The sequence below is a fragment of the Panthera tigris genome, chromosome B1 (genome assembly GCF_018350195.1).
Source record: "Panthera tigris isolate Pti1 chromosome B1, P.tigris_Pti1_mat1.1, whole genome shotgun sequence".
NCBI classification, from domain to species: Eukaryota; Metazoa; Chordata; class Mammalia; order Carnivora; family Felidae; genus Panthera; species Panthera tigris.
The window spans coordinates 152402893-152417604 of NC_056663.1; the positions used below are offsets into that span (position 1 = coordinate 152402893).

General features: G+C 34.2%; 1 long non-coding RNA gene across 2 annotated transcripts in view; it reads left to right on the plus strand.

The window, feature by feature from the left end:
• Nucleotides 1-14712, plus strand: part of LOC122238028 — a 73410-nt gene that overhangs the window by 384 nt on the left and 58314 nt on the right. The gene's annotated exons all lie outside the window — the stretch shown is intronic.

Consider the following 14712-nt stretch of genomic DNA (forward strand, 5'->3'; position numbering starts at 1 on the left):
GCTTCTCTGTCAGTGTCGGAGAAGCCCATGGAGTTGGACTTCTTCTAGGTCTCTCCCTCACAGGAGGAAATGTGGGCGGGGACTTTCTCAGCGCTGTGCTAATGCACTTCCGGGAGGGGTGTGGCAGTAAAATGGCACTGCTTTTCTTACCCTTGTAATGCAGTGTTTGTCAGGTCTTTTGTTTGTCTTGTTTGGCAGGTGAACTATAACGTTTCCGCCTGTGTTCCAGAAGTCTCCCAAAGCCTCATGGGTAGTTGCTTAATGGGAGTTTCTGTGGGAGGGACTAGAGCAGGGCACCTCTCCTTCCACCATTTTGTCAAGTTAATTTCAGTTTCTTTTTATCCTTGTGATTGCATCTTGTTTTAATGGTAAATTGACGCGGGACAAAGTTGTATGCTTGTTATAAGAAGGCTGTGAAGGCTCACACACGAGTTGTGTGTTTCCATAATGTCATGTTTATTCAGTCATAAAGCAAGGTTAACAATGCAGGTTCAGGATCCCAAAATCAGCGATATTTCACCACACGTTTAATTTGGCTTCTCACACCTCCCGCAAAGCGAGGCACAAGACAAGTCACACAAATAAGATAGAAAGGGAGGCGGGTAGGAAGTTAAGGAGCTAAACTAGAAGTCAGTCTGCGGGTGCACAGTTGAAATAAGGCCTGGGTCTGGGGTCCGGGTGATCTCTCTCGGCATTTACTGCTTGCAATGTTCAAGCAGTGAAGGATCTCTGTTCTTTTCAGAGATGAGGCAGAGTCTTCAGAGGCAGGTGCCTTTTTGAAGTAGACAGACTTAGAAGGGTCAGTGTCTGAGGAGTCTGACAGTTTGCTGCACAAATCCTCTCTTTTAAAGGATTTAATCAGTCTTGGGCCTTTTCAGACCTCCTGTGTTTCTGCTGGTTAACAGTTCAGACTGTGTCATCATCTGGTGTCGATCTTGGGGATATCTGGTAGTTGCAATGCCCGTTATTCTTGCATCATTGCTTGACACAGGTCCCTGCTTGACATGAGTGACTCCATCTTGCTCTCTCTATAATGTTTCTGGTTCCTAGTCATTTTATGTTACTCACAGGGACTTGGTAAGCCTGGATTTTTCAGATACAACACTGTTGGTATTTAAGGCTACAATATTGTTTGTTGCGGGGTTTGCCATGTGCACATTGTGATGTTTAGTACCCGCATGATACCAGAGGCATATATACAAAATATATAAAATACATATATATATATAATACCCAATACAAAAGTATAGTTGGAGGGGAAATTCAAATGCAGTGTTTTTAAAAGAATTTTTATATGTAATTTCGTATGCTTTTGTCAGGAAAGTCACACACTTGAAAAATTGAATAGTAATCTAGTGGTACCACTGTAAAGAAATATATGTAATTATATTTATACGGAGAGTCTCACCTAATTTTTTAAAGAAGTTTCAGTGTTTGCTTTTTATAGGTAAAATGCATAAGGAATCATTACTGGAATTCTAAACTCCAGTGTATTCTTCATAAATAGCCCAGTGATCTTTTTACAACCTAAATCACATTATACAATAGCACCATCAGCCCACATTTCCCCACCCTACCCCAACCACTAGCTTTATGTTCTGGGAGTTTTCCATTCAGAGTAAACTCTATGGTTCCTGCTCTGACACATAATAGTCTGAGGCAGCCTATTATGCCAGTCAAATCCCATGATGCTCCACCACCTGTGCCCTAGTAGCCAATGTCAGCCAGGACTGTTTCTCATTCGACAAATATACCAAACCCTTTCCAGGATTAAGGCCATTGAACAGGCTATGCTCTTATGGAGCTGTGGCTCTAAATCATCCTGGATGGCTCACCTTAGATATCATCTCAATTAAGCCTTCTGTGATAACTTTGAATGCCCCCCTCACACCATTCTCTGTAACGGCTTTTGGTAACTTTCTTCCACCCGAAGTTTACATTTGGTGTTTTTTGTACATTTGTCATTTATTTGGTTTTCAAACCATTGCCTCCTTTCCCACCCCATTTCAGAAGACAGATTATATCTATTCTATCATATACATGGAATATAGAATAGCTAGGCATGTATCGACTTTTATAAATGTTTGTCAGGTGCATTTTAAAAATTCAGTGTTTGGGTGCCTGGGTGGCTCAGGTGGTTAAACATCTGACTTTGGCTCGGGTAATGATCTCACAGTATGTGTTGGACTCTGTTGACAGCACAGAGCCTGGAGCCTGCTTTGGATTCTGTGTCTCCCTCTTTTTCTGCCCCTCCCCACTCATTCTCTGTCTCTCTCTCTCTCTCTCTCTCTCTCTCTCAAAACTAAATAAACATTAAAAAAAATTTTTTTAATGCAGTGTTGAGAGATGATGTCTCCTAAATATCATTATCTCTGTATGTTAACTAATTAATTATGTGATTTAGTTACAACTTAATAAATCATTTAAAAGTTTATAAAAGAATGCTGTGTGTTCAGTTTAAGTACTTTTTTTTTTTTTTTTTTTTTTTAATTAGGCAACAGCTAGGGCACCTGGGTGGCTCAATTGCGTAAGCGTCTGACTTGTGATTTCAATTCAGGTCATGATCTGACGATTTGTGAGATTGAGCCCTGTGTTGGGTTCTGAGCTGACAGTGCAGAGCCTGCTTGGGGTTCTTTCTCTCTCTCTCTCTCTCTCTCTCTCTCTCTCTGCTCTTCTCCACTCACACACTCTCTCTGTCTCTCAAAATAAATACATAAACTTAAATAAAATTAGGCAATAATTACATAAGGAGGAATGTATGTCTTTTTGCTTTTTTGGCAGAGTGATGTTTAAGCCATTTAAATGAGATTTTAAGAGACTTCACAGTATTAAAACCAAGATTTTTTTCTTTCTTTTTTAACTGAGAAACTATATTAAATGAAGTATCAATATACAATAATCTATTAAAATAGGACTGTGAAATAACTATAAAAACTTGCTATGGTAACTCTGAACAATTTTGAAGAAGCAATAAAAACCCTTTAGCTTACTTTTGATTGAAATAGGTGGGAAATGCAGAAAATTGAATGAAGTGTAGATTTTCTTATCTGTACATTGGAAATGAGAATTTCTATGAATATAAAACTAAGTAAAATACAAATACATTTTTTATTTGGTGTAGAAATGTATTTCATTGACAACTTCATACTTGAAACATTATTTCTTTTAGAAACATTTATTTTTCTTTTTTTTTTCTGAGCAAATACTGAATACTATTGGAATAAAACAAACATTCACAGAGCAACCTGAATAAAATCATCTATTCTTTGAAATGTTACTTTATTTATTCAAGCAAATCTTCCTTGCCTTCTCTTATAATTGGGAGTTTACTCTTATATTTCCTGTATTTCCTAGTATAACAAAGGTACTTTCCCTTAGTGTGTGATATTTGCATGAATATACTTTATACTGGCACCAAAATTCTGACTTTAATTATGAAATAAAAGCCTCAAAATCTCTATGTTTTGATGTATAAAATTAATTGGAAATTCTTTTTGTTTTGTTTTGCTTTTAAGCTGTATACTAAAAACACGAACAGCAAAAGAGTGACTGTGCCCATAAAGACAAATGACTTATAAACTATTTTTATATTTAACTCCAATATGTCCTGAAACTCAAAAGAATTAATATACATTAAGCTATGATTCTTATATAAAACTCTAACTAGGTCCTCCTCTCCACAGATTCTGACTGATAAATTGTATTAATATGGTCAGTAGTCTTCTTTCTAGTTTTTACTTATTATTATTTTAATTTTTTTCTGCCTTCTTCTATATGTATCAAGGCTCTTCTTTTCAGTCTTTACTTGTTCAGTAATTCCACATTTAATATATTGAAGGTATTTGCATATAAATTGCAATAAATCTGTTCCTAACCATCTTTCTTTATCTAGTATCCTAAGGCAGCTGGTTATCTCACTGGCAATATTCTTATCAAGCCATTAAACCAATCACTGTGGGCATGATCCTCTGTTTTACCTTAGATTTTTTTCACTGTCCTGTATCTGATTTAATAGGGACCATTCTTCTAACTTCTGATACATATAGTATCCATACTAGTTGATTTACAAAACTATCTCAATTTAATTATCATCTGATTCTATCATTGGTCATTATTGGCCTATATTCATTAACATATTTTAGATTGAAAGTGAAATAATTCTAACTTAAAATACCTTAAAAAAAAGTAAGGACATTACTTTTACCCAGGAGTTTAGGTATGGCTGAAACTAAATGCTTAAGAGATCTCTGATACCAGTTCATCTCTTCATCTCTTAGACATATTCCAGCTAATTGCTGGACATGATGTCCTTAGATTACATCCTACAAGTTTTTTAGGCTTACTCTTATCTAAAAGTTGTGGCACACATTCTAGAGGAGTTGTCTGTTTGGTCTAGCTTGACATACAAGCCTAATTATGTGTTAAGGAGAGACCATTTTATAAGCAAAAGATGATCAGAGTTCTAGAAATACAAAATTGTATGTTTATTACATGTTTCTTTTTCTATATAATTTCTTTATTTTTTAAGCATTTACTTAAGAATATGAAATATAAACCTTTATGAAACAAGAAATGTCATTTTGTTAAAACAGTGTATTTCATTTTTGCAAAACACTACCTGTATGTCAGGATACATTACATTTAAACTCTAGTTAATATTTTTAAGGGAAATTTTCACACGTGGAAAAATGTATTCTGGTATAATGAACTGTCAAGGAGTCATTACCTAGATTCTGTTTATTAACTCAAAATTGTTTGTGTTTTATCTATAGATCCTATCAAGCACCCCACCAACCCACCCCAGTGGATTATTTTTAAGCCAGTTTTAGATATTGTATGATTTCATCCACATATATCTCAGTATTAACCAGTGGAGGTTTCTCTAATTTGGATCCTTATATTTTTGACATCACTAAAATTGTCTATTATTGTTTCATTTGCATTGTTGTTTGCACAATATCCCAGGCACATCTTGTACCTTTTCTACCAGACCTGTAATCAGTTTTTTTCCCCAAGTACCATGGGGATTCTTCAGGGATTTGTATACTTTAAAATACCATTTTGACTTTTTATACCATTTTATAGTATTTATCCCTTTAACCATTCAAGTTTAGGATATCATTCCTGCCTTTCGAATTTTTTTTTTATAAATTTATTTCTTAGTCTTTTTTAATATTTAAAAAAAATGATTATTTATTTATTTATTTATTTATTTTGAGAGCAAGAGCAGACAGAGCATGAGTGGGGGAGGGGAAGAGAGAGAGGGAGACACAGAATCTAAAGCAGGCTCCATGCTGTCAGCACACAGCACGATTTGGGGCTCAAACCCATGGACTGTGAGATCATGACCTGAGCTAAGCTCAGAGGCTTAACCAACTGAGCAACCCAGGTGCCCCTCTTAGTCTCTTTAAATGTTTGTATGTTTGTTTGTTTGTTTGTTTATTTATTTATTGTGTGAGAGAGAGAGAGGGAGAGAGCATGTGACAGGGAGGGGACCAAAGGAGAGGGAATGAGAGAATCTCAAGCTCAATCCCACAAATGATGAGACCATGAACTGTGCTGAAACCAAGAGTCGGAGGCTTAACTGATTGGGCCACCCAGGCACCCCTTGCCTTTGGAATTTTTATTTTCACTTCTTTGTCTAACTTACAAAAGGCTTCTATTCAAGAGGTTCATTCATTCATATATTCATTTAATATTTATCAAGTGCTAACCACATGCCAAGCAGGGTTCTAAGTACTAAGAATTATGGTTATGAACAATAGAGTAAAATTTTTGCTTTCATGGAGCTCTTTCTGGAGAATGATTGATTTGACTTGAATATACTTTGGAGTTCTCCCTTTAAATGCTATCTTGTTAAAAGGAGTATTTGTGTTCTCCTCTCCATAGGCCTATAACCCCTGTCTCTGGTCTATTAGTTGGTATCATATTTAAGAATAATTATTGTTGCTTTCATAAGTTCTTCAACACATTAGATGTCTGTTACACTTGCTATTATTGGAATAGTTTGTTTTCCCAGTATCTTTTTCTTCATCTGTCTTCATTATTCTGTATATTAATTCCATGCTGTTGATTATTTGCTATATTTCCATAAGAGAATAGACCATTATAAATTAATTGAGGATAAAAAATAACTTTTTTTTAAAGAGTCTAGGCTAATTTTTTATTCCTTTGGAGCCAGAAACAATCATCCTTGTCTTGGGAAATTTATGGAAAGGTACTGAATTATTGTCACTATTCAAAAAGGTATTGACTTAGAGCACTGTTGTGTCAGATATACAAATAAATATAAACAAAGAAATTTACAGTTATATTTTACAGATTAAGTGAATTTAGATAAAAGATTTTAATATTAAATTTTTAAAGTGCAAAGGTTTTATTATCATATTTATTTTATAATTGTATATTATATATTTTATATATTATGTGATTGTATATATGATAGTTATAGGAAATACAACATATATTATACATTTTATGCAGTTCATCTGGAGCATAATAAAATAGCTGGGGTAAATAATTAGTTCATGACTTTAAAGACTCTTAACATAAGTTGTACCATCAATACTAATTAAGTTAAAATCTTGGATTTTCTGTTTTACTTATGAGAATTTCACCTCTTAAGAATTGTAACATAACAGGAATTGTAACATAACAATTTTTTGTAGGAATTTAGTTTCCTAATCAACATATAATTTAAATTCAATTTATTGGCCAAATGACAGTGTATCAGAGTTGTCATGATTTTATTTATATAGGTAAAACAGACATAGAAGATATTGATTTGTTTTCTACAACCAGTATTGTATTAGATCTAACAATAGATTAATTTCTTGCAGGTCAAGAGAAAGGCTGATTGATTGATGTTATAAAGTATTAGCCGAAGAGTTAGGTTTGGCCTAATTATGTTCAGTAAATAGCATTTTGTTTTGATATTTAATTGAACGTATACTACATTAATTGCAAAAGTTACTTTTTCTAGATGTTTCAATTTTACTCTATGTTTTTTATTCAATAAAGAATAATAAATTTTTCCATTAAATATTCTTGCCAGTCAGAATGGAGACATAGTCTGTTCAGAACTGTCAGCTTTCTGAATATGTTTAGAACTAGCAACACAAGTTTTAAATACCTGTCATGGGCTGTGACAGCTTAAAGACTCCCTACTTCACGTTACAAAATAAAGTTGGAAATTAACTTGCACATTTTGTGGTAGGTTGAATAAGTCACAAATAACAATGTTCTTCCTTTGGATAACAAAGGAGGGAATACAAGCACTGTAATTAAATTGATGATTTCTGTTTTCATCTTTGTTGGGGAAAAGAAAAAAGACAAAGAATACACTTCATAGTAGATTGTTAGCAATTCATGAATTCTTCAGCACTTACTTTAATGTGAATTTGGTATTTATGGGGTCAGCTATAATGGCACTTTTAAAGTACACTGGTGTTTTACTGCAACGGTGAATATATTTTAAAACGAGGGGAAAAAACTCAGCATAATGTCCCCTCTTATAGTTAGTATTAAAATATGCTTAACCGGGTTCTCCTATGTTTTTGCCAAATATAGGAAATCTATAATTACACAATTACGTTTTCAAATACCTAATAGTATCAAAAGAGTGTAGTAGGAAATAGTAGAAAAATAAGAGGTAGATTTAGCCTTCTGGAAATTTTCCTTTTTTATTTGAATTTTTGAAATCAAGTTGTCTGTCACAACAACTAGGGTAGAGTCTATAGATAACCTGATAAGGTTGTTTTATGTATTTGTTTAAAATCTCCAAACAATAAGCATTTATTATGATGCTCAGAGGTCTATTGGGAAAGCTCCTCTTTAAGCTGTGGGTCTGCTAGTTGACTGGATTGGTTCTGCTCCATGTGTCTCTTGTTCTTTTGGGATCAAGTGGGCTACCTTCTCATAGTGGCAGAAACACAGGGAGACAAGGCCCACGTCCTTGTTTAACTATGCTAGTGCACATCAAGCCTTTGCATGAGTCATCTCTGCTACCATACCGCTGATTAAAGCAAGTCACTGTCTGAGCCCAAAGTCAAAGTGTGGGGCAATATACTTTAAGGAGCCAAGCAGATTATATTGCCAAATTCAACATCAACGGAGCAGAAAAATATAATCTTTCCATGGCATGTGTATGAGTGGGTTGGGAGCAATGGGAATTGAATATTTACTGAACAGTCCTCTACTTGATACAGCCTCCAGGAGGAATGGAAAAAAAAAAAATTTGCAAGTAGGATATTGGGAATGATGGTTGGATGAATCGATTCTACCTCTATACAGTATATCATTTTTTTGTGTGTGTCAGTGCCTATGCTGCATCCTGAAAAATGACACTCAAACCCTCCAGGGGTTATAGCCAAGGTTTTCGTATGCCAGTGTTGTGTGACTCTGGAATGACACAACATTTCAGTGTTGTTTCAGGTTGTGTACCTCTGGGTGATGTGGTGTATGGGAAAAATTGTGGATCCCAGGGTCATGTGCTATTCAGAACACATCCTTCAGCATATGGGTCCCTTGGTTAGAAGCTATGTTCCAAAAGATTCTACATCAGTAAACAAGTCAAAATTTTACTGAGTATACATTGCCTGACTCTTCTGTTTCCAATTATGTAAAATTTATTTGGAATATAATAATTTTCATTGATGTATTAAGTTGAAAAGATAATATACATAATATATATAACTAGCGGTATATTTCTATAGACATTTTTAGAGATGTTCAACATGTTGAAAATAAAACAGGCCCAAAATGGAGTCACTTATAATAAGTACCATGTCACCAAACTGAGATTTGACAGTTACAGCTTTCCTAGAAATGAAGTTTTAAAACCTGTCAATCAGGAATCACCCGATCAACACTAGTTAGATGATCTGCCTAATGGATCCCTCCCATTGTCTAAAGGAAAGTAACTTTGCAATAACAAGCCTGCTTTTTTTGCCAGTATAACTTCCTTTTTCCTGCTTCCTTCTGTCTATAAAAGTCTCATTTTGTACAGCTGTTCTGAGCTTCTTTCTATTTGCTGTATTGAATCAGTTTTGCTCAAATAAACCCTTAATGTTTTTAATATGCCTCAGTTTATCTTTTAACAAACAATTGAAATATTTCAGTGCTCTAGTAAAATATTAGACTTTGAAAAAGCATTCATGCATGTCTGTTTCTTGTATCATAGACTCAAACATATGTATTTAAAATTTTTTTTGATGTTTATTTATTTTTGAGAGAGAGAGAGAGCGAGCACAAGTGAGTGAGGAACAGAGAGAGAGGGAGATACAGAATCTGAAATGCTCCAGGCTCTGAGCTGTCAGCACAGAGCCCAACGTGGGGCTCGAACTCACAAACTGAGATCATGACCTGAGTCGAAGCCGGACGCTCAACCGACTAAGCCACCCAGGCACCCCCTCAAATATATGTATTTTAAAAAGAAAAATGTTATTTATAATGTTCCATACAGTTTAAATAATTGTAAAATACTTTGACATATTTTAATATTGATATTCTAAAATATTTATCTTTAAAAATAATGAAGATTTCTGGAGCTAATGCTCTTCAAAACTTTGGATTATAAATGTCAAAGTATCTACAAAGTTATTAAACTCATTAACAGAATAGAAATGTTTTATAGTTTATAGACATTGGAGGATATAAAATTCTGTGAGCCGATATCTTATGATATAGTATATTCTTATTTTAGGCCCTACTGGTAATTATAATCGTGATAATTATATTAGCTAACATATATAGATATTATGAAAATCATTTACCATGCATTTTTGTACTTAATTTTTACAAATGCTCTATGAGTTACATATTGTTTTAAATTTCAATTTTGTAAAGATGAAGCAAAGCCACTTCAATGCTTATTCACTGAAAGAAAGCTTGAAGTGAGCTAGAATCCACTTATAATATGCACTGATTTGGGGTGTAGCTAGCTGACTTTGTTTAGGAGTATGTGATTTGGAATACATATGTGAAATATATATATTGTATTCATTATATATGGTCATGCATTTCTCTACATGCCAGAGGACAGAATATTCAATTACATATGCATATATCCATGATAATCTTTGTGTATGTGTGTATATACTTGTGTGTATGTATGTATATATGTAGGCAAATACAGTGAAACCTTGGATTATGAGTAACTTCTTCTGCATGTGTTCTGCAAGACAAGAAAACATTTCTAATAAATTTTAGCTTGATAAATGAGCAGTGTCTTGCAGTACGAGTAGTATGTGACGTGACGCTGAATGTCACATCACAACTGAGCCAATAATTCTCTGTCTCTTGCTGTGGGATTGTGGGTGATCATCACTCATGCTCAGGTGCTCCATCTCAGTCCGCAGTGTTTTGCAGAAATCAGTGATTTTTTTGGAATGTTGGAAGGTGCTCACGACTGGCACTAGTGTATTTGTTGTCACTTCAGAACACCTACAGACACTCCTTTATTTTCCATACGAGAGTAAGCTTAGGTATGTTTTGCTTCATTCTAGGTCAGGCTGCCTGCAGATATAGACCTTTTCCTCTCCTGCCTTATTGCCAGTTACATTAAATGCAGTATATGACAAGAGTTTATTAATACCATACTGTAGTCAACATCTGTGGAGTGTATACAATGGTCCCCATGCAGAGAAAAGTTGAAAAAAAAGGTGATAAGAAGGAGATGATTGCGGTGGAAGCTAAGAAGGAAATCATCGAGAAACACGGGTATGCAAGTGGACAAAATTGCAAGATTTTATATCTTGGGAAACAGTGCAAAATTTTGTAGAAAAGCACCACAGGAATAATGCTGTAGCAGTGCAAGCGATCAATCAGTTTAATGACAATGCAGTGTCATACTTATGTGAAATTCTCAAAAGGAGACAAACACAAGTGTCATTGGATAGGTTCCTTGTTAACATTGCACGAAAAGAAAAAGATTCCATTGAGCCAATAGAGAGTGTTTGCTTTGATATATAGGTGCTTGGATTACAAGCATGTTTCTAGAATGAATTATTCTCAGAAACCAAGGCTTTACTGTATGTACATGTGTATACAATATATGTGTGTGTATATACATATATATACACACATATGTATATGTATACACATAATACATGTATCTCTATTATGTGTAGACATGTACACTACATTGTATCATGTTTTATATACTTGTTCACCTTTGTTTTCAATTATTTAACTGCAAAAAAGATGATTTCATAATTAGTCTGTGATATTAAAAAAATTATTTTCTGTACAGAATAAGTAAAAACTGTAACAGGAAGAGTAATGGATTGTATGTTAACTTAGTTTACAATTGTCTTTAAAAATAAATGTCATGTAGAAATAAGGATTCTCCAATAGGCTAACCCTCAAAAGTTGGCCTATATTACCGTTTAATATATTTTCTTTCAACGTTTTTTTATTTTTTTATTTTTTTTATTTTTGGGACAGAGAGAGACAGAGCATGAACGGGGGAGGGGCAGAGAGAGAGGGAGACACAGAATCGGAAACAGGCTCCAGGCTCCGAGCCATCAGCCCAGAGCCTGACGCGGGGCTCGAACTCACGGACCGCAAGATCGTGACCTGGCTGAAGCCGGACGCTTAACTGACTGCGCCACCCAGGCGCCCCTGTTTAATATATTTTCTTATGAGGACTGACACATGAGACAAAATCTAACTGTGATGATTACTTACTGCTTGTTGACACATTCTTGCTTATGCATTCTAAATTCTTAGGAAAAATCCAAAACCCAGGAATAATATATACCTGGACAAACTTACAATGTTAATTTGCAAATTAAATCTATCTCATTTCATCACTACTTGATCAGAGACATGATGAGTTCAATAAGAATATTCTATTAATTTAAATAACTAAATTCTACACCTGAAACTAATATTACATTGTATGTTAACTAACTGGAATTTACATAAAAACTTAGAGAAGTAGCTTTTTGTTTACCTGAGTTGTGAAACAGAAACATAAATGCTGCATATTTTTAATTAATTTAAAAATCTGCATATTCACATATCAGTTAAGATAAAACATTAAGCTTTCATTTTAAAATAATGAGGCTCCTTTTTTCATTATTTGGCCTCAATTATACTTTCAACTAATAACTAGAATCCTAAGCAATTATTTAAACTTCTTTTTAGGTTTAGAGTAGAACTTACTTCGTATTTGCTTTATTTACTTAGGTTGTAGAATTTTAGATTAATACAAATAGTAAAAAAGTTTCTTTCATTCCAATCCACTTTTCTAAATTGGAGAGGAAATATTTTCAAAGAAAACATATGGAAAAAAAAAAAAAACAGGTATCCAAACATGGAGTAACACTGCAGATTTTAAAAGTAAATATGAATATAGTTTTTGTTATAAATGATGATCCTTGGTTTCCACACATTTACTACTATAAATTATTCACATAGAAGATGAACTTAACTCAGAGATTTCAAAGAGATTTTTATTTTTATTTATTTATTTTTTAAATATTTATTTATTTCTGACAGAGAGCACAAGCACGAGCCGGGGTGGGGCAGAGAGAGAGAGAGAGAGAGAGAGAGAGAGGATCCAAAGCAGGCTGGCTCTGTGCTGAGAGCAGAGAGCCTTATATGGGGCTTGAACTCACAAGCTGTGAGATCATGACCTGAGCCTAAGTAGGATGCTTAACCAACTGAGCCACCCAGGCACCCCTCAAAGAGATTTTTATTATTATTTTTTTTTAACGTTTATTTATTTTTGAGGTAGAGACAGAGCATGAATGGGGGAGGGTCAGAGAGAGGGAGACACAGAATCTGAAACAGGCTCCAGGCTCTGAGCTGTCAGCACAGAGCCCGATGCGGGGCTTGAACTCACGGACCGTGAGATCATGACCTGAGCCGAAGTCGGCCGCTTAACCGACTGAGCCACCCAGGCGCCCCGAGATTTTTAAATTCGTTTTAGGCACAAATATGTTTAGGAGTTATAAATAATTTTTTTGTAGAATTTGATTTCCATTGTCTAATTTCTGTGTCTACCCCCTTTTGAATCACCATCTCAAATTACAGCTATATTCCTCTCAACCTATGTTTCTAAGAGTGAATGCTTTGGAACCTAGTAATAAATAAAAATAACACAGCATCTATGTAGCATTTATTAGATCTTTACTGAATTCTAGGCATATTGATTCATATATCATCTAATTGAATCTTTATAACCACACTCTGAGGAATAGAATCGTATTCCTTATTTCACAGTGGAAGAAATAGAACCTCAGAAGTGTGTATAGCTTGCTTAAGGTACATTACCAAATGGAAGAACATGGTAAAAATGATCCAGGATTCTGAGTCCAAAGTCAGTACTCTCAGTACTTTTAGGCAGGCAGTTAATAAGGTATAATTTAGTATCCTGGTTGCCAGGATATAGAATAATTTTATCCAAAATGAGATGAGATGTGTGTGTGTGTGTGTGTGTGTGTGTGTGTGTTGTGTGACTGTAGACATAAAATATTAATTTGGAAAACATAAAGTTTCTCAAAATAATGATCCATGTTTTAGGAATGATGATATTAAATTCTAGAATTTAAAGTGTTTTGTTTTTCCCACTACCAAAATAGCTTCTATAAAAGAGTGGTCTGTATAATTTTAATTGTCCCAATAATAAGTTTTAGATATAGTATATTAGAATTTCACAGACAGTTGTGTAAAAAAATTCTTTGATAAATTACAAAAAAAAACCCATTATTAAATAAATTCACAAATGTTGATTGTGTGCCAAGAACTTTTCTAGTATGTGTGTATGCATATACATATATATATATTCATTTAATTCTCATAAAAACTTTGACATAAATAATATGTTTTATAGTAATTTATTTGAATAAATTTAAATAAAAATCTTCTGGAGATTTGAGGTAGGCTTATAGACAATTAAATTAATTAAATTTAAATGAAATTAAAAATGCTTAATGTTGATTTAATCCATTTTCATACTTACTGTATCCTAGAACACTTAAACCTTGGGGAAGCAGTCAGATACTGCTTTCATGCTGTTTTTAATATAGCAGGGGAGAGAGTCCATCAGATACACTATAATTTCATATAGTGAACAAGTGAAGTAGATCAGGAAGTCTAATTGTAGAAAGAGAATAATTAAGATAACTATAATTATAGAAATCTCATATTTTAAGGTTGTCACTTTAAAAAAGGAATTTGAAGAGATTGTGGATTCTGCAGTAGGAAGGTTATGGGATGAAAAAGACATCAGTTTTTTTGAAGGACCTGGTGTGAGAGGAAGCAGCAGACGTGGAACCAATGAAAAAATAACCAACTGAAATCCAGATGATTAGCAGAATGTTCAGTTGTTTAAAAACTCTAGAACGTAGATAGTTGTAATAACTCACTGAAGGATCTTAAAAAATAATTTTTTAAGTTTATTTATTTATTTTGAGAGAAAGAGAGGGAGGAGCAAAGAGAGAGGTAGAGAGAAAATCCCAAGCAGTTTCTGTGCTGTGAGCACAGAACCCAATGCAGAACTTGAACCATGAGATCATGACCTGAGCCAAAATCAAGAGTTGGGCACTTAACTGACTGAGCCACCCAGGTGCCCCCAAAATAATTTTCAATCCCAGTTGGCCTTTGAACAACATGGAGGTTAGACACAGTGATGTCCCACACGTCTAAATTTTGATTCCTCAAAAATTTAACTACTGTTAGCCTACTGTTGACTGGGGGCCTTAC